The sequence below is a fragment of the Marmota marmota genome, unplaced genomic scaffold, assembly GCF_001458135.2.
Source record: "Marmota marmota marmota unplaced genomic scaffold, marMar, whole genome shotgun sequence".
NCBI lineage: Eukaryota > Metazoa > Chordata > Mammalia > Rodentia > Sciuridae > Marmota > Marmota marmota.
The window spans coordinates 38,672,970-38,694,284 of NW_026000037.1; positions in this window are offsets into that span (position 1 = coordinate 38,672,970).

The window sequence follows — 21,315 nt, forward strand, 5'->3', positions numbered from 1 at the left end:
CATCTCCCTGCTTCTCTTGTTTATTCAAGGACCTACATGCCATATTTTGGGAAAATGTATTCTAAACTCCATCAGGCAGCAAGCATCTACACTGTGGATTTGTTCCCGTGACCTTGTAAGAAATGCTTTGAGAACAGAGCACCAGGGGACCAGGGAAGGGGAGGACTCTGAGACCAGCCTACAGCTGTATTCTCAGAGCCAACAACATGGGGACATCAGTATCAATAGATTCTCACTTTCAGCCATAGGCTACTGACGTCTGGGAAAGTTTTGGTCATAGTTAGCAATATTAAGATGTAAATGTCCCAAAGGAATATTAAACACTTTCCAAATAAAATAAGAACTTTAATTTTCCGAAGGTTGTGATTCACATATTGTTGTTAAGCAACCACTAGCACTCACCATGTCAAAAACCCACTAAACTTCAATAACTCTTTCATTGTTTTTTTTCTAAAATTACATTTCAAAATATCCTCACCTATGCACAAAACTATATATGAAAAGCAGCAGTCTGTATATGGAGTTTAAAGTATATGAAATTAATTAAAATGTAGAGAAACACTATTTTTCCCAATCAATGCAAAAACCATTAAATTTCCCAACTCCAGCAACTGAGAACAGCATTCCATACAGGTTGTTTTATGCAAATTAATGATATTGTGCATATTCCTTTTAATTGAAAATGGTAAAGCCTTTGTTGTAAGGTTAGACTTTAAAATAGATCATGTGTTAAATGTTCAAGAAAAATTCTTTTCAAAGTGAATAATCATGCTTTTCCCAGATGGTGGATTTCTAACCCCAACAGACTCTTGGCATGATCTATTGTTTTTCTCCACTCAGTTCCCCATCTTCTCGAAATGGCTCTTCTTGGAAATTGTCATGACCCCATCTTGAGGCCCTTAAAAGTTACGAGTATTCATGGCCATCTTTTCTGAATAGAGAACCTTCTCAAAGACATATCTCTTTCCATATTTACATCTATAGCTCAATCTCAGTGCACTGCACATCTGACCCTCAACCTTACCCCAAGCTTCCAGAGCTTCGGGACATCTAGAGGTGATTGACTGAGTACTGTCATGTAACAGATCTGAGCAATTTTGCCTTGACATCCCCCCTTGCAGCTGCTAGAAGTAACTTCCACATTTTAAGATACACTTTTAAAGGTGGCAGCCTGGGTGTGCTAGCAAGTTTCTCTTGCTTGCAGAAATCTGGGCTTGCCTGAGCCAGAACCACTAACAGTAATGCAAATGCCTGTCCTGTTCCCGGGCTTTGGATTGTGCAATTGCTGCCTAAGTCTGGCCTCATCTGCTTCAGCGTGGGAGTGTTGCTCATTGTCCTTTGAGCAGCCACATGCTTTATTACCTCCATCTCCACTTTTGGTCACATTGTCACTTGAACTGAAATGCTCTCCCAAACTGCTACATACTCACATTCCATTGCCCACCTCCCCCCAGCCAAGCCCCAATATCAACTCTGCTTTCTTTGTGAGTCCTTTCCTGAAAACACCACACATAGGTATCTCACCACCTTTTGGGGACCCTCAGTGTGCAGTTCTCTAAGTTCTCATTTTGCTTGATTTCTTTAAAAAACAAAATTGGTTTTTATGTAGCTCTTCAGTGTTTGGAAAGTACCTTAAAATCTCATTTTACAGATCAGAGTACTCAGTATGAAATTAGCACCAAATTTGCAGTGACAACATAATGTGAACGGTGGTGGCCTCTGGATTTCACACCACTGGGTTAGAAGAAAACAGTTCCAAATGTTCCTTCTGTGAAAGTTTTTCATTTCTCGGAATTAACTGCTGCTTCAATATCATGTGATAAAAATGGAACAATGTCTAACCTAGTAATTAATCTCTCCAGTAATGTGCCAAGTATGTTATTGCTGCCATGCAGAGTATGAACTGTGGGTCCTATAGACTTGGTTTCCCAGTTTTTACGTCTTTTAATCACAAATTGCTTAACTTTTTTGAACCACAGTGTTTTACGCTCTCTTTTCTTTCTTTGTGTTCATTAAGAAATTTAAATGATGCAATATAAATTATGGGATTTTAAAAATAGCATCTTCTAAATGGCAAACCTCTCTTCAATCCATTTTTTAATGCCAGGCTTTATGAAGATATAAAATGAGAAATTACCAAATTGGACAATTCAAGGAAATTCCTCTTGTGAGATAAGAATTTATTTTTCAGATTTGCTGTCTTATAGAATATTCTTATACATGCTTGTCAGTGTTTTCATTATAATCCATGCATATTAATGCTATCCCTTAATGGTATTCTTTCTTTACTTCCAGGAAAGTAATTTAATTCAGTGATAACTATTATCATTAACCTTTGTGTTTTAAAAATGCACGAAAGGCTGAAGGTGTAGTCAGTGGTAGAGTGTCTGCTTAGCTTACATGATACCCTGGTTCCACAACAGCACCAATAAAAAAAGAAGAGAGAGAAAATGGGACTGGAGGGAATTATGAATTTGTACAGTTACTCCATGAAAATATTTGTCAGTATCTACTAATATACCTATTGCCTAACAATTCCATTTTTAGGTATCTAAATAAGCAGAAATGCAAACATATTCACCAAAAGAAATATACTGGAGCAAAAGAAATATACTAGACAGCCAATTTATTTGTAATACTTTAATTTGGAAATTACCCAAATGCTTATCATCAGTATTAGAAATAAATGAATTGTGGCATGTTCCCACACCAGAAATCGAAACAGCACTAAAAATACAGAAACGACACTTCCACAAACAGCATGCATGAATCTCACAAATATAGTGTGGAACAAAAAAGAGGCAGATACAAAAGAGGATGTGCTTCCATTTACATTAAATAGAAATACAGGTCACTCCCCCCATGCCGTGAGGAGAACGAGGCAGTGATTGAAGGAGGAAAAAGAAGGTACCCGGTGCTGGTGACATTCTGTTTCTCAGTTTGGTTGCTGTTTTCTCAGAGGTATTCAGTCATGGAAACTCACTGCATACTTTTCTGTTTTATATATTAAATCTGAAGATCGTCTTGTTTTCAGTCCTCAGACCTGTCCTGGCTGCTCTTGGCTTTGGAAGCCCTTGAGGGTCCTTAGCACCCCTGGGTAGCCAGCTCTCCCTATCCAGTTGCAGAGTCAACTTTGCCCAGTTTCCATTTCCTTTCCTTAGGACTCCTCCGGGAAATGGCCAACTTCTTGCTCTGATTTCCCCAGATCCTTGTTATGAAGTCGTTCCTTGTCTTCTATTACCATCAGCTCCAGGATAGTTTACATTTCTTTAGGTTTTTCTCCATTTTCTAATCTTTTAAAAGTGTGATCTCTTTTCTAGTTGCATCCCTTTCTTTCTTATTCTTGACTCTTGTGAGATGCTTCTTATCTTTTGCTTCACTTGTGAGTTCATTTCATTTTTTTAGATTGTCACTTTTCCATTCGGGTTTCTGTGGTAAGCGAGAATGTTCTGGGGACCCACCTCGTGAGTGGCACCTTGAGGTACAAGGTGTGGTCCACCCAGCAGCTGGAGATTCTTGGCTTTAGGAGGGTGTCACTTCCTCATCTATCAGGGAACACAAAGTGATATTTCTGCATTTCTGTGTTTCTCTTTACCACACTTGGGGCTATTAGGTGTGATGTAACTCACACTGAAATACTGCTTAGAGTTGTCTTCGTGATTGGCATAAGGTGGCCCAATGTGCAGTGCCTCTTTCCCCCAGAAAAGGATTCCAGACAGATGGTCACTTCTAATCCTCTGCTCAGTCTTGTTCAGCATTATTGTCTTCTTTTCACAGTCCGGATCTGTCTGGTTTTATTCAGTTTATTTAACACATGGCAATGTCTCCACAATTTATTTTGCTCTTTAATATTTAAAAACATGATATTTCTACATAATATATATGTAAAATTATCTCCCCATAATGACATTAAGGGATTATGACCCACTCACTAAAATAAAAATATATGGACCTGATGCACACATGGGGCACAAATGAAGGAGAAGAGAAATTTCTTTGCTACAGTAGAACACCAACTTAATAAAGACTTTATTAATAATTAATTAATAAAGTTTTATACACATTATAGTAATAACTGGTACATCCTAGACTTATCAATGGTGCTAAAACCAGTGGGTGAAAGTCTGATAGGGAACAGAGTACTTGCATAGTTTTAGAGTATGTCTTTATAGTATATCTCTTTATAAGAGGAAAAAGTAACTTTGTTGTAGCAAAACTGGTTGACACCATTTTCACCAACTGAGTAAACTGGTGATCCCTCCCCAATCACAGGACAAAATCAACCTGTGTGCTAAGGACAAAATGCTGCTTATATCACATTCTTACTAAAAATGAACAAGTTGAGACTAATCATGAAAACTGTTAGATAAATCCAAATTGAGAGAGACTGTTCTCAAAAAGTCAATATCATAAAAAAGAAATTAATATCCAGGAACTTTTCCAGGGACAAAAAGATGAAAGAGACCAAACAATTGAGTATGATGTGCTATCCTTAATTGGATCCTGAATATGGAATAAGAACAAGATCTATAAAGGGCACTATTGAGATAATTGGCAAAATCTGAATGTGAATAGTATATTAAATAATGGTGCTCTATAGATGTCAGATTTCCTGTATTTAGTAACTGCATTGTGATTATGTTAGAGTGTGTACTTGTCTTAGGAAATATTTGTTGAAATACTCTTAGCAAGTCTTCTTGATACATGCATCTTACACTGAATGTACCAGGAAAAGGTTGGTTGGATACATAGATACGCACAGTTGAGATAGTAAGATTGTGATAAAACTATAACAGTTCTGGTGAAGGTATTCCAGAGTACTTTGTACTACTCTGTCAACACTGTTTAAGACTGGTGTTATTTTAAAATACTAAATTAAAATTAGTGTCCCACTGATTTAGGTATAAATTAAAGAAAAAGCAATATTTTTTCCATTATACTAGAAATTATTTGATTCCCCAAAATTCATGTTCCTGGTGTTATGGTTCAGATTTGAGATGTCCCTCAAAACTCATGTATGAATCAATGCAAGAAAGTTTAGATGACAAATGATTGGATTATTAAAACCTTAATCTAATCGGTGAATTAATCCCTTGATGGGGATTAACAGGATGTTAACTGAAGGCAAGTAGAGTGTGGCTGGAGGAGGTGGGTTCCTGGGGGTATGGCCTTAGGGTATAGTATAAATCTGGCAAGCGGAGTCTGATCATCACGGGAGCTGCTTCCCTCTGCCACATTCTTCCGCCATAGTATCCAGCCTTACCTTGAGTCCCAAGGAACAGAGCTTGCTGTCTGGTTGTCTATTGACTGAGACCTCTGAAACTCTGAGCCTTTAAATAAACTTTTCCTCCTCTAAAAATGTTCTGGTTGGGATTTTTAGTCACAGCAGCAAGAAAGCTGGCTAAAACACCTGGTATCTGAACACCACATTGCTATGTCACTTCTACTGATGACCACCCCACCGGAAATTCCCAAAGTGGCTGCTTTCTGATGGCTTTCCATTGTCCTGAATCTCATTACAAGATGTTTCCCCCAAATTCCATGATGCAGCCCTTGTTCTTTACCTACTTTTCTCCCTCCTGAATTAAATTTCAGTGCCCTTTGCCCTGTTTCTCCCAGCTCCAGATATCCCCCTCTTATCCACAGCTGAGGAGGTCCTAGGGCCAGGCCTGCTGTCATCCTCTTGTCCCTGCCAGCCTCCTTCAATTTTGGACATTCATGTCTCCCAAGGAATAAGTTGTAGGAGCCAAACCTCGTGTGGAGCTGTCTCACTTCTTTTTTTGTCACAATGCCTCCAACTTCACCTCCACTTTTGTTCCACACCTAGCACTCCTTGTGTGCTTCTGCTTTCCTACTATATATCAGGAGTCCCTAACCTAGATCCATGACAGATTGGACCAAACTATTATTTTTGCCAGTAAAGTAGAAAAGATAAAGCACTATTAATACCGTCCTACCAACAGTATAACAACAATTTTGGACTTATATCATAAAGTTATATAAATTTATATGTATCATAAAATATAAATATATATTTTTTCTTAATCTGGTCTCCTAAGTATAATTGTTCTTTGCAACAAAGCTAACACTCACTTCTTCCCTTCATAATTTTATTCCTAAAACAATCTTATGAAAAAGAGGTAGTGGTTTATGGGGTGGGGATTTCTGGCACCTGAATTTCCCTTTCACAAATCTGTCCCAAGTGACCCCTATTGGAAGGCTGGGCTGAACCTCCCTCTGAGGTAGCTGTGAAGTCTGAGAGTCCTTCTCCCAGAATTCTGGAAGGTGGCTTGAAGCAAATGGTCCATTTGTGACCAATCAGATGATTCTTCAAGGAATCTGATTTTAATACTAAGTACTCCCAGAGAAGCAGGGATGGAGCATTGTGTTGTGGGGAGGGTGGTCACTGTGGTGGCAACATTTAGTGTCCAGTGTGCAGGGGCAGTGGCGATCCAGCAGTTTCCTGGGTTCTCATATCTCAGTTTTCCTTGCTCTCTTTTTGTTTCCAAACATGAGTCTCTGGATTCTTAGTTGATTCTAAAGCTCCCTTATTTCAGCAAATCAATTTTGGCTTAAGTTGCTGAATTTGGTAATGTCATTTGTGTGATAGGTCCAGTTGATATGAAAATTTCAATAAGAATCTGATGTTCATAGATATAAATTAGCCAGCATTCCTATCAGGTGCATGTCTCAGCCACAATTTTAATTATAATTCACAGACTTTAAAAGTATTCCCTTATTTTATATTATGAAGTCATTTTTAAATGTTCTTTTTATTTTACTAATAAAATAATAAAGTCCATAGGCCACTCATCCACTATTAAATTACAAAGATACTAAGTGGAAGATCATATCAATGCTCTACAGCTAAATTCAACTCCCACATTCTTTGACATCTTTCTGTAAACTGCTCTTTGGACATATGCCATTGTGATTTCTTTACACTGGTTAAAATAATAATCATAATAATTCATTTGCTTGGCATTCCCTCCAGGTGACCTTGGAACTATTCTGTAGCTGCAAATTCTGAAAGAAGATAAAGATGTTTCCTGGAGGAGATTTTCTACTTGGCAGACCTACCTCAATATTTTGACACTGACCTTTGTGAGGCAGGACTCTTTTTCTAATGAAGAAAATGAGTCATTAGTATTGGTAAAAGAAAAAAAAAAGATTTAGAATATGTTTGATCAAGGAAGTAGGCTGTGTGTTCTTCCTTCCATATGAGAGCTTGAGTAGGTGTTTCCGGCCCAAACATTTTTTTTGACATTCCGATAACCTGCAGAATTATAAATGCTGCTTCTGAAAGCAGTGCATTGTGGGACTGTGAAGAATGCTCTATTTAGGTCTGAGTGGCAACATCTGTGTGTCTCTTGAAATGTGGGTGCCCTGAAAAGCTTTGTCCCCTAAGAGAAAACTTGGCTTCCCACTGGCTTCTCTCTGTGGTGATATTGTCTGAGGTGTGTTTCCTCTTGCCCTTTGGCATGGCTCTTTGAGAGGCTGACCTGTGGAGGAGGCCTTAGACATCTAGTTGCAGAAGCCCTGGGAATAATAACATGCTGCCTGATAATGAATGCAAATCTCAGCTGTCAAAGCAAAAGTTCAAAATTAAAGTGGACAGACCCTTCTCCGTTTGCATGTAAATAGGTCAAAGTAAACATGGAGAGGCAGGAGGAGTGCCCATATGATCACTGATTGAGAATTTTTTCAGTTTTATCTTTCTTGTCTTTTTATTCCATTCAGATGTGATGACTGTCAGAAGAGACGAATTGGAAAAACTGAATGTAATTCTAGAAATTGACCTATATCTTTCACAAATGCTTCTACTACTACATTATTCAACACTTTTTTCACTTATAGTGTAAGACTTTTTAGTAATATATATTTAAGCCAATCATATGAATATACCATTGTCAAATCTCCTAAAGAAATATACCCAAGTTTTGTTATTTTAAAACAACATGCCTAGATACTTAAAAATTTAACTAAATATTCTCTTCTCTACTTTTGTCTTAAAAATACCAGTTTCTTATTGAAACACCATAGCATATCTCTAAAACATAAAGTGTATACATAATACAGGATATTTATTGCATTAATTTTAATTCATTAACTTGAAAATTTGTATTTCCATCACATTAAATACTCCGAATGAAGAAAGCAGGTCACTGCCAACTTGTGACAATAAGATCCTTGATAAAATTCACTTAGAAAATTAAAAATCTTGGCTTTGATATTAAGACCTATAAAAACTTCTTCTTTGGTCTGATTTTGGATTGGGAACACTGGGAATGATTCTTCTGTGACCCCTGCTGAGGGCTCCAGGTCTCTCTGTGGCATCCTGGGTTGGAAAGCTCCAGCAAGGTCTGCTCACATGGCCTTGGACTGCCCTCCCAGTTAGAGCACTGGGCATCCCCAGGCCCGTGGAGCCGGCATTGTTCATGTCTCCTGAAGCATGGCACAGTGTTTAGCGTGGTACTTAGTGCACAGCAGGCATGCCTGTTGCCAGTGACCAGCATTTACATACTTCCCGCGCAGACTGACAAAATGGAGAGTCGTCATCCATAGTTTGTCTGTGCTTCTTGCTCAGTTGAGATATCTGTGGGTCCCAGTGAACCCTGAATTATCACTGCTTAAATATGTATCAACAGACTTCCTGAAATATCTTTATAAACTCTCATTTTGGACAAAACACTTAGACCTTAGTTTCTCTTGTCTTTGAAAATGAAGCCATCACAAAGAATGATTTCTAAGCATTTCTCTAGATTGAAATTCTGGTGTCCACTAATACATTATGGCCTAATATCTATCTCCATCTGGATGTCCCACAGATGTATTGAATTTAACAAATTTGAACTAAATTTCTTTTCCCTTTAGTACCTCATCCTTGTCCGATTTCCTTCCATGGAACTATAAGATTTTTCCTCTTTAAATCCCCTTGCTCCTGTGTTTAAATCCAATCAGTTGCATGGTTTGCCTTTTCTTCTAACTTCACAGTCTTTTCAGCTGTACACTTGTGTTAACCCTGGGACTGGTTAGGACATCATGGCTTCCTTCAATGGTCTATTAGTTTGACTGTCTATAGTTTACAAACCTACCAGATATACATTGCTTTGAATGATCACATAATTTCTGTCAATGTTTTTTATTATCTAACTGAATTCATATTTATATCCACTATCCTTTGTAACAATATCCCAAACCACCTTCCCAGTTAATCACCTCCTCTTTTCAATATATTTTCTCTGCTCCAGTCAAATAATACTCCATGCCATTCCAAATTACACTTCCAATTTCTTTCATCCAGTCACTTACTTCAATTAAAACTTTCTGACATCTCTTCCTCTCAAATTTCATTCATTTTGGAACTTTATCTCAATCACCATGACAACTTTTCATCAAAGTTTCTCGGTCCTTCAACAAGATTTGATCACACCATCCTTTGAATTCCCACAGTTATGTACTTCTAGCATTATTTTCATGTGGAGATTTGTGTACTTACTTCTCTGTGCAAGTCAGCTTTTCGACACTGTATCCAAAATATCTGATGTAAACTACTTACAGGAGGAAAGTTTTAATTTGGCTCAGGGTTTTGGAGGTTTCAGTCCATAGTTGGTTGGCTCCATTGGGCCTGGGGTAAGGCAGAAAATCATGGCACAAGGGTATGGCAGAGCAAAGCTGCTCACCTCATGGTAGCCAGGAAGCAGAAGTGGGGAAATGGGAGAGAAAGGGGCCAGAGACTAGTTGCACCATTCCAAGACATGCCCACAGTGACCTGCTTCCTCCAACTTCCTATAGTTTCCACTACCTCCTAATAATGCCATCAAATTATTAATCCATCAATGGATTAATCCATTGATGAGGTTAGAATCCTTATGACCCAATCACTTCTCAAGATTCCCACCTCTAAACACTGTAGGACTGAGGCCTTCAGTACATGATCCTTTGGAGGACAGTCCAGATCCAAATAGTAGCACTCTCTGATAAGCTTTCTAAAACACTGAGTCCTGTTAGAAGTATCTTACGCATCTTTTTATTCTTTGGAAATCCTTTCTTAGTATCATGCCCGTTGAAATTCAAGAAGAATTTGTTAAAAGAAACTGAAAAGTTTCAGAGGTGTTCTGAGTGATCATTTGATTGTACATTACAGAAACCCACATCAAATAGCTCAGGCAAAGAACTTTCTGAATAGAAATATGTCATAAAGCTTCAAGGCAGACAGATTTCCCTGCTTCCAACAGTGTGTGTTTTATTATTCTTTTTTTCTCTCCAGACTGTTGGTTTCTCTGTGCCCACCATAACATAACCTGAGTGATGTTCTCCTTGTTCAAACCTCCAGCAGAGACAAAATATAGTCTCAGAATCCCAAACCAAATTCTCAGAAAGAAATTTTGATTTACTCCACAGATCAGGGGTCTCTTTTTTTTAATTTTTAAAATTTTTTATTTATATATGACAGCAGAATTCATTACAATTCTTATTACATATATACAGCACAATTTTTCATATCTCTGGTTATATATGTAATATATTCATACCAATTCATGTCTTCATACCTGTACTCTGGATAATATTTTTTTAGTTTTATTGATTTTATTTTTTAAATTCATGGCAGTGGAACGCATTACAATTCTTATTACACATATAGAGTACAATTTTTCATCTCTTTGTACATAGAGTATGTTCATGCCAATTCATGCCTTTATACACGTACTTTTTTGCATTACAATTCTTATTACATATATACACCACAATTTTTCATATGTCTGTTTATATATAAAGTATGTTGACACCCAATTTGAGCCTTCATACATGTACTTTGGATAATGATGTCCATCACATTCCACCATCCTTGCTAATCCCCTGCCCCCTCCCTTTCCCTCCCACACCTCTTCCCTATCTAAAATTCATCTAATCTCTAGTCCAGTAAATTTTGAACAAGGTGATTGTCTCATTTGGCCAGCTGTTCTGTTATTACAGGCATTTGAAGAAAATTCTCTGAGAAGGTAGCAGAATAGGACAGTGGATAAATATTGCTTATTAGAGAAAGGGATGCAGGCAGGCACATACCCCAAGAAGAACCATGCCAGCACGGAGGATTCTAATTGACCACATATATAAAAAGGCTTTTTGAATTATTCTATACTTCATTCCTACCTGTAAAGAGACTGTAGTACTTGAATCATCCATATAACTTATGGGATGTTTCCGGCATGGTATGTTGCACAATCATCCACAGTTATTTGTTGTATTAAAGTCTTCTGGGAGACTTTTCAAAAAGAATTATAAGGAAGGCTATTTGTACACCTGGTACTTTCCAGATTCAAGTAGATGAATAGCCAACTATGTTTTAGAGAAAATTGAACTATCCAAAGAACCACCAACTTGGATTATTATTGTGACTATTTGAGGTTTAAAACAACTTTGTTCTCCCAACCTTTAATAATAGGAAACAGTCTCAGGGAGCTGCATTGCCCTCCAAAGGCAACTTTCCAATGCTGACTTCATAATGGATATGGAGATGATCATGGGAAAGAAAAGTCCTCTCAGAACATGGAGTCAAGGGCCCATTAGGTGCATGCCCAATGAGTGACACCCAGGGAGCAAAACCAGGGCTTAGTCAAGGAACTTTCCTCATACCCAGAATGGAGGATCCTGAAAAGTTTGATCAAAATTACTGAAAATTTTCAGAATTGCTATCGACCAGTGATTTCTGTGTGCCTCTTCCTTTCTTAATGGGGCCACTACCATGATTATCTTGTCCCTTATTAAACTACTACATCTGTGTGATGAGGGACACAGGCAACTTTTGTTTAAAACTTATGGGGCTCTAGATCAATAGACCTCCACCTGATCCTGATATAAATAACATAAATATTGAGCCACATGATATAATTGGATTGGACTGGATTTTGGAGTCTCCTCCTGGAAGAGAGAGAGAGTATATATTTTATTTAAAGAATAAAAAAAAGTTACAAGTGAGAATGGATAAGACTTGTAAGGAACATTAGTGTTGTGATGATTATCACAAATCATTTGCTGTCACAGCATGTAGGAAGATAAATTCTCCCCACATTTTATTATTGGACTTGACCTTGCAACTTATCTTAGACAATGCAATGAGCATTGAATTGATGTAGGGTGGCTGTTTTTTTCCTGGCATAAGACTGTATGTCCTGGATAGGAGCTCCCTCATCAATGTGGGTCCTGAAATAAAGACAGCATGAGATGTAACCAAAATCTGTGTAGGACGATTAATGTGAATGAGAAATAGATATTAGTCACTGCAAGTTGCTGTGGTTTAGAAATCCCAGTCTAAAAGTCGATGGGTGAAGCAACCTAGCTAATGAAGCATTTTTATAAAACAGTTCATAAAGTACAACTTCTTCTTGATTTGCCCCTAAATTTAGAGAGGACTAAAGCTTTCCAAATCTTAAGAGATGAAGTAATAAAGTCACACAGAGGTTTTAAATTTCTTCTATTCCTTTCTCCTTCTTTATTCTTCCTTCCCTTCCTTTCATCTTTCCTTTTTCAAAAAACTGCCAATATATTTCCCCCCAATATTATTAAGAAGATTGATGTGAAATGTCTAAGACTTGAATTGTTCTGGAGAAGAAGAGGGAGGCGAGGAGAAATGAGGACTTCTCTTTTCTTTCCTCCCATACTCTCTCCACACTTGAAATGCTTGAGATAAATCCTTGTTCTTTCAGGGTAAAGTGTAAAAGAGTATTAATGTTCAGGGAAGGAAAGAAATTTTTGTACAGTGTCACAACTTTTTAGAGCCAGGCAGGAGGCCATGAATGCAGTGAATGTTAGCATGAGGTAGACGTCTGTTTGAATCTCTGCTCTGCTACTTACTGAATGTGACCTTGGGCTGCCTCTTCAACATCTCCAAGTCTGTTTCTTCATATGAAAATGGGAACATTGGAACCTGCCTTGTAGAACTATGGAAAGGATTCAATGAGGCAGCATGTTTGCTTGTAAGGAATTATTACCATTTATTTCTTATTCTTGATTCTGTTTTCTTTCCAATACACAAGTCTTCATCAGAATCCTAAAAATTTTACCAGAAAAAAATATGCTTGAAATTATTTATCTGTTTTTTTATTTAATAAGGGTGGATACTGGCTTGCCCATGATCACACTGCTAGATCTGGAACCTGAGTCTCATGTCGTCTGTATGTGGCAAACTAAAACTCGGTTTCTGACCATCTCCACATTTAGGGGTGTGTGCATTAGAGTTGCATGAAATTCTCATGTGTTTGCTGAAAGTTGCTTCTTATGCTGGAGTGAGCAACTGGTAGGTTTCATTTTTCTTCATTCCTTTGACATTCAGGACTGAAATGTTTCTACTTAGCTCAGCAAAACCCAGCAAAGCATATCAGAAACTCAGAAACTGTACTGTTGGGTTCAAACTGTAATTGATTCTGAAGCAGCGTAAAATGCTAGTGTGAGAGAAACAGCACCCCGTTTCCCTGAAGCCTTTTCATGCCCAAGTGACAGACACTTGGTACTATAAAATGAGGGAACTGAGAACAACTATTTAAAGAATAGCTACCACATCTCTTCTCTGGGATAAGAGAAACAGATGTGACTTTGACATCAGAGATTTCCCTGCCAGAAGCAAGAGGGCTAAGAAAGAAACTTATTGAGCAGTGCAGCCCAGCTTGTCAATTTTATTAAATGGGTGCATAGCTTGCATGACTTGAAATCCATGCAACCTTGAACTATAAGGCTACTAAGTCATGTAATAACAAGATTTTACTTATAGGCAGGAAGCAACAGTATTTTGGTGTTAACCAATCAGGCATGACTGTGGCATTCCCCAACCTGCCACTTGAGTGAATTTGAGCCAATACCTGTGGGGCAGAGAAGGTTGTCCAGAAGAAAAACACTGATATTGCAAGTTTGAAAGAGGGTGCAGACTCTGCTTGCTAACTCTTGGGACTTTTCTTAAGACTGAGCACAATGCTTAGAAAACCAAGGAATCTCCTGATTTTATGTTCTCTGGGAGACTCCTACATCCAACTCTCTTTCCTGATAAAGAGCCAGCATTTAGGTCTTCCTTTCCACTTCCATTTTAGCCCATTTTATAACTGAAACAGGAAGGAGAATTAGGCATGAAAATACATACTTACTTCATGCTGTTGATTTCATTTTGAAAGCTGACTGGGATTCTAACTGGTGAGTGAATTCTTCCTAGATCCTGTGACATTTCCCTGTCACACTTGGGCTGGAGTGACTGATGTGTTTGCACCTTTGGATCTTGAAGTAGAGTAATCACATTGGGCCTTGGGGTGAGATGGCACAGGGAGGTAAGGATGGTGCAGACATGGGGTGTGGGCTGAGAGACTGGCATGATGTCCCTATCTCTAAGACTTCACTGACAAACCCAGTGATGAATGACTGTCCTGGGGTTATCTGCCATCACTCACCTTTGACCTCTGAGGGTGAAGTGACTTGGTTCTGGAGTTCCGAGCTGTGGCTGAGAGATGTGAATAGACATCCCCAAAGGAAGCAAATGTTGCCAAGTTCAGCATTACAAGCTCATCTTAGTGCTCATGGAGAAAGCTTAATAATAAGTTTGGAAGAGTTTCAACACTGTTTCATCCAACTCTATAAACTTACCTCAATAAGCCTTTGTCTTCTCTTTGGAAAAAAAAATAGGAAAACATTCAGGCCTCATTACTGGTTCTTTCTGATATACAGTGGGCGTTTAATAACTACCAGTTCCCCTCACAATCCTTAACTGATTGAAAATGATCCTGGAAGGCTCAGCTTAACAGATTTTTGGAGATGCCCCATAACAATTTGTTTTTAAATTGCTTTGCTCTGTTTCTTGCCTTGACTTTTTTCATTTCACATCATTTTATAATAGACTTTTATATGCTTTTAAAATATTTGTTTATTCAGTATAATTTGCTTTTATAGTATACTACCAATGCCTGTGGCTCTCAACTGAGTGCATTCATACTCATAATCCAAAGGGTATGAATATTCTGGCTGCTTTACTTGGGAGGTCCACTTGTTTTGTATTAAATGTTGCAGTGACAGAGGTTCTATATAGTGTCAGGGTTAGTGTGTTAGACAGTGTATGGAAGGTAATAGTGATCATGAATCACAGTTTAGGGTTCCACTGGTACTGAGTATCTTAGTGTATAGACAAATCATTTATGTTCCTTTTTTTAAAAAAATGTCAATTACATGAACATATTAAATTAAATAGTCTTCATTGATGAATCCTGGGGAGCTGAATTTTTAAAGAAAAACCCACACTTGTGAATTTTGAAGTTTGAGAAAGAGGACTTGCACCATATTCATTTAGTTTCCATGATACAGGGTTCTCCTTTTGTCTAACAGAATAGTTAGTTTCCACACAAAGGATGCTTACTCTTGGAATTATGCCAGAGAAAGAACAAGAATCCACCCAATAAGCATTGGTGTTTATCTGGCATCTTAAAGGTTTTAAGAGGTTTAGAGAAAAATGTAGAACATATAATGGACATATTATGGAACAGAATATAAGATTCACATGACATAAGTAAAATTATCTCCAAAGAAATAACAAGTGGTGACAAGATTTTTTGGACTTGTTGCCAGAAATTTTGTGACTATCCACCCTCTTTCTATTAGGGACACTTAGTAGATAAAGAACAAGATCCATTTTCACAGGGGATTTGGCCAACAGGATCAGAAGCAATAACAGGAATTGATTCTTTTTAAATGTGCAGTAAAACCTTTATGAATGCAAATGCTCAGATGAGGTTTTTTGCATTCCTCATTTATTGAAACAGCAAATATTAGCTTCCTAATCAATAATATATTTTATAAAAATTTTAACTTTTAGTGTATGTTTGGAGACAATGAAGTTCAATGCAGTATCATCTGTCTTGAGCACCAGTGGCATTTTTCCAATAACAATGGACACTCTCACAGCTAACTGAAGATGTGTGAAGTCCTCATCTAAACCAGTAAACTCCCTCTGTCAGACTTGGAAACCTTGCAACTGGGGGCAGTTTCTTTTCTTCATTACTTTAAGTTATTCCCCTCTGTTTTGAAGATATTATTTTAAAATACATATCTGATGCCTTTCTCTCTCTCTCTCTCTCTCTCTCTCTCTCTCGGTGGGGATACCAGGGATTGAACTCAAAGGTACTCAACCTCAGAGCCACATCCCCAGCCCTATTTTGTATTTTATTTAGAGACAGGGTCTCACTGAGTTGCTTAGCACCTTGCTGTTGCTGAAGCTGGCTTTGAACTCGAAATCTTCCTGCCTCAGCCTCCTGATTACAGGTGTGCATCACCATGCCTGGCACCTTTCCTTTTTTGTCAGTGTTAATCACCCCCATGGTACAAGTTAGAACCTAGTATTGCATTTGTGCCATCCCTAACATTCCAGGTTCACATGCTTCAGTGTCCCATAGGCCTCTTTGTTCTAAGGGTGCTGAACTACTTGCAGAGTCTCAGCTATACTACAGGCTTCCACGTCTCTTTCCCAATGCAGGTGCTGGTCCCACCTGCCTTTCCACTGACAAGCTCTACTTAAATTGTGTTCCTGTCTAAGCTTGCTTTAATGGCATCCTTCCACTCCTGGCTATAAGTAGTGGCTCCTGCTCTCTAGTCCCCATGGTATCATGAAAACGACTGTTCCACAGAAATAAACGCTCTGCATTCTAAATGTTTATTACTAAGCAGTAGCTATTCTGTTGAAAGTTTCTGTTGAAGGCATTATTATGTAGAATTCCCACCTTTTACAGTGAACCCAGAGATGAACATTTAATAAATGCTCCAAAATGTTGAGTAATAAAAATGCAACTATATTAGTCATTTTAAAGCTATACATAGAAGGGAATACAATTTTATGTTGTAAAAATATTAGGCAGACATGATCTTTTAGAAACTGACTGACTTAAATTTCAATTTTACTTTTTCCTCACTCTAACTTTGTGGTTTTGATTAACCTCCTTTACCCTATGAGTCTGTTTCTCCTCTATAAAATTGTAAAAAAAAATGCAAACCCCATTGGGTTGTTTATTTAAAGATAAATAATACTTTTTAAAAATATAGTGCATTTACCACAATAGTCAATAAATGTTAGTTTCTGACCCTTTCCAAAGGTTTGAATAAACAAAGTGTTTGTTTTATTTTTGTTTGCTTAATCTTTAGTCAACCAAAAAATTAAATTAAATGGAAACTTATACTCCTAATTCTCTAAGTATTGTGGTTAATTGCTATTGCTGTGTATGTTCTGATAAATGGCGGAGTTCAAATGTTTGTGTCTGTGTTGACAAGGAGCTGAAACTTTTGGGTCTTGAAGCTGAAAGTTCCTTAGGGTACACAGAAACATTCTTATTCACTGGCCAGCAAACTTCCCGAAGTTCCCATAGTCTGACCTAAATCCCAGAGCTCACAAGTTAGGTACAATAGTTAGGCCTATTGGAAACCAGCAATATTTCAACTGTGTCAGGGTAAAAGTGACTTTGCACACAGCTGGCTTTGTAACCATGATCCACAGGGAAATTTCTTCATCTGACTTATTTCCAAGTTCTACTTCTACTTGTAGAAGGGGACAAAAAGAGCCAGTCAGAAGGAGCAGAATACACTAATCTCAACCATGTGGGAAAACCCAGTATCTCAGAAGTTGGAAAGTCTCCATACATAGGCACTTAGATTATTTTGCTTATGGGTTAGCATAGGCTGTATTTTGGTCTCTCATTTTTAAACAGAAAGACTTTGCTTTTTAAAAGTGTACATGAGTTTCCAAATGTTCTCTGAGTGTACAAGTTTTCTTGATGTGGTTGGAAACTCCTGTGAAAACTTCAGACAATTAAACCCACTCAAAATGGAAGCTCTGGACTCTGATCTTAGTTGGAAAACTAAACCTAAGATCATTACATATCTGGTGAAAAGTAACATGAGACTGTTTTGTGGTATTGGGCTTTTATCTTAAAGGAGGAACTGAAGATGTTTTTGCAAATGCAGATTCTGAACTAAGGCTTAGCTAAAGGAAGCAAAGGCAACAGGGATAGGAAGATGATCAAGAAAAAGAGATGGAATTCCCATTTGAACCCTAGCATTTTGACTATGAGAATTTGGCCTCATGGCAATTCTGGACTGAGTGAGATTGTGCACAGGTCTCTTACACATTAGCTAAGAAATGAATGCCTTAGGAATGTCAGCAACTGCAAGGTCTTAGGAAGCGGTAGAGGCATGGTCCAAATACCAAAAACTTCAATGTGCACAGAAGCATGGTTCTTACAGTCCAGGAGAAGATGGAATTTCATTTCAAATAATAATTAATACCTTATTTTTAGTGAAGACTTGTAGAAAATCCTAGAAAAATTTCCATCCAAACTGTGCGTACTTAACTGTAAGTGACAAAAGTGCTTCCAACACAATCTGTCCCTTGAAATTAGAGTGACTTCTTGACCATATAACTTTGTCAGGCAGAATATAATTACTTATATATTTACTTAATGACATGTTTTTTTTTTCTCTACAAGGAACTGAGGAGTACTTTGCATTAATAAATTTTCATGTTTATTTTTTCAATATTTCTTTCTGACTTCAAGACTGATTTCAACATTGAGAAGAGAAGAGGAAAGGGTTAAACCAGCCTGAGAAATCTTTGTGACTTTGACAGCTAACTCCCAGGGAGGGGTTTCACTCTCAAATGATTGGGTAGCTACACAGCATTTGGCAACATCTATGCTGATGGGTCTTTGTTTCACCAGATAGTGCCATTGATCTGTATATTCAACTTATATTTCTAACTGCTCTGCATTCTTAAAATCTCTATAACTAAACATTGAGCTGGGCAAAAGGGTTTAGAGCCTATGAGAATCTCTCCCCCACCCCAGAAGGAATGCTATTTATTCCCTATTTTTATTCCAAAATTATAGTAGGTACACAGGATAAGAAAATCAAATGGCAAAAGAGAATTAATATAAAAAAGTAAAAGCAATCTCCTTTTGCCAAACTCAGTCTTACTCATAACAAGTAAGAATTTTAACTATTTTTTCATTTTATTTTCTATAAATAGTTTATATTCACAGCACTAAATTACATATTTGTAACTCAATTTATTCATTTATCAATTTTAGACTTATTTACTTTCAATATGAAAGATGATGAATCTTGCCTTACTTTAATCACTTCTTTCATTTTCCTCCTGGTATTATTAGTTTAAGTTCTTATCAAGGTTAACTTTAAAGTTTTATATGACATATATAAATATCTGTTTCTTGACCCATCAACTTCAGACAGCATTCACTGACTTCACACTACCTTGGATGAGGAAATAAAAGCACAAGCATCTTTTATTACTTCTCTCCTTCCCAACTTCAGTCAGTTATACTTTTGCTTTTCCATTGCCAAAATTGGTTTCATGTATTCTGCTCTGTAAATGCAATGAAACTCTTCATTTTAAATTTATTAAAAGTCAGTACTATTTACAACATGTTTACATTTGCAAGAACTGTGATTATTTTTATAGAAAAAGATATGGGATCCTGTGTTATTAAGCTCTTCAGTTAAATAACAATGTTTTGAGTTTCAAAGTCAAAGGGAGAGTTTCTTGTTGTATACTCCATACTGATGTAAAGTCATGCCAAGTTTCATAGGTGGGCCATACCTTTCTTGAACAATGTTTTGTCTTCTTTAATACAGAAGATGGGGAAGAACAATTGACCCAAGCTATTCCAAAGACTTAGCTTTAGTAATTGTTCTGATAATCGCTCATTTTTGCTTTCTGGCTCTGGCATCAACTGAACCTGCTGGGTACCTCTAAGAAAAGACATCTTCCCCTCCAATATGACTAACTTGAGGGCCTCTTCAGGGTACATTCTTCTCTCCTACATTCTATATTCATCAGTATGATCCTATCTACATTCTTCGTCTTAGGAACTTACCAAAATTTCTAATTTGCTGATGGATCTTGTATTACTCTGGTTTCTCCAGAGAAATAGAACCAACAGGATACATATATGATCTGCATTCAGCAACTTGGATACCTAGAAAAGCAGATGGTATAAGCAGATGGTCCAAGTCTGAAGTCCTAAAGCTGGAAAAGACCTATGTCCCAGCTCAACAATGGTGAGGCAGAGAGAGCAAATTCTCCCTTGATCTGTTTAGATCTTAAACAAATTGGGAGAGGGCCACTCACATAAGGAAAAACAATCTGCTCACTTAGTCTTACTGATTCAAATGTTCATCTTATCCCAAATCACCCTTATAGATACACCCAGAATAATGTGTAAGCAAATATCTGCGCACTTTGCGACTCAGTCAAATTGACACATAAAACTAACCATCACAGATACCTTTCTCATTTGCATATTCATTATATATTTTGGGACAATATATATGGGGTTTTGGAAAGGAGGGAAACAGACTCCATCCTTTTGAAACAGAATTATTGCCTGTTTCCTACTGCTGAAGTGTTAATAAACATGATTATTTATTTTTCTGGGTAATGTTTGCTGGTGATCAATCCATTCCCTTCTCTCCTTTTGTACCCTCCTCTGCCTTGAGGAAGCTAGAATCCAAGAAAGCACATTCTTCAAACATTCCTGGTAACAATTTACTATTAAGTACTGCCAATAAGAAGTCAGTGGGATTGAATGGACATAGAGGGAAGTATCTTTCTGCTTCTGGATTCTTCAGGGGAAGTGGCCAATAACTTAGGACACGGGGGTGACTATGACCTCATCAGTGTCTGTAGATCTGAGAATCGCAGGAATCAAGTGTGGGGAGGGACAGCTGAGCATGGGTTCCAGTGGCATTGATGGAAACTTTAATAGCAAATAAATTTTTCTCCACTCTGGATAGTGCTCTTTACTCTTCTACTCAACCAAAATTTTTTATATTAAATTTATCATTATTTGAAATATTCAGAGGATTTCTGCTTCCTTACCTGGACCACGACTAATATGCTCATTAACATCATATTCTTTGCTAATTTTTTTTCTTTTTTTTTAATTTTTATTGTTGGTTGTTCAAAACATTATATAGTTCTTGACATATCATATTTCACACTTTGATTCAAGTGGGTTATGAGCTCCCATTTTTACCCCATATACAGATTGCAGAATTACATCAGTTACACATCCATTGATTTACATATTGCCATACTAGTGTCTGTTGTGTTCTGCTGCCTTTCCTATCCTCTACTATCCCCCCTCCCCTCCCCCCCTCCCCTTCTCTCTCTACCCCCTCTACTGTCATTCATTTCTCCCCCTTGTATTATTTTTCCCTTTCCCCTCACTTCCTCTTGTATCTACTTTTGTATAACTCTGAGGGTCTCCTTCCATTTCCATG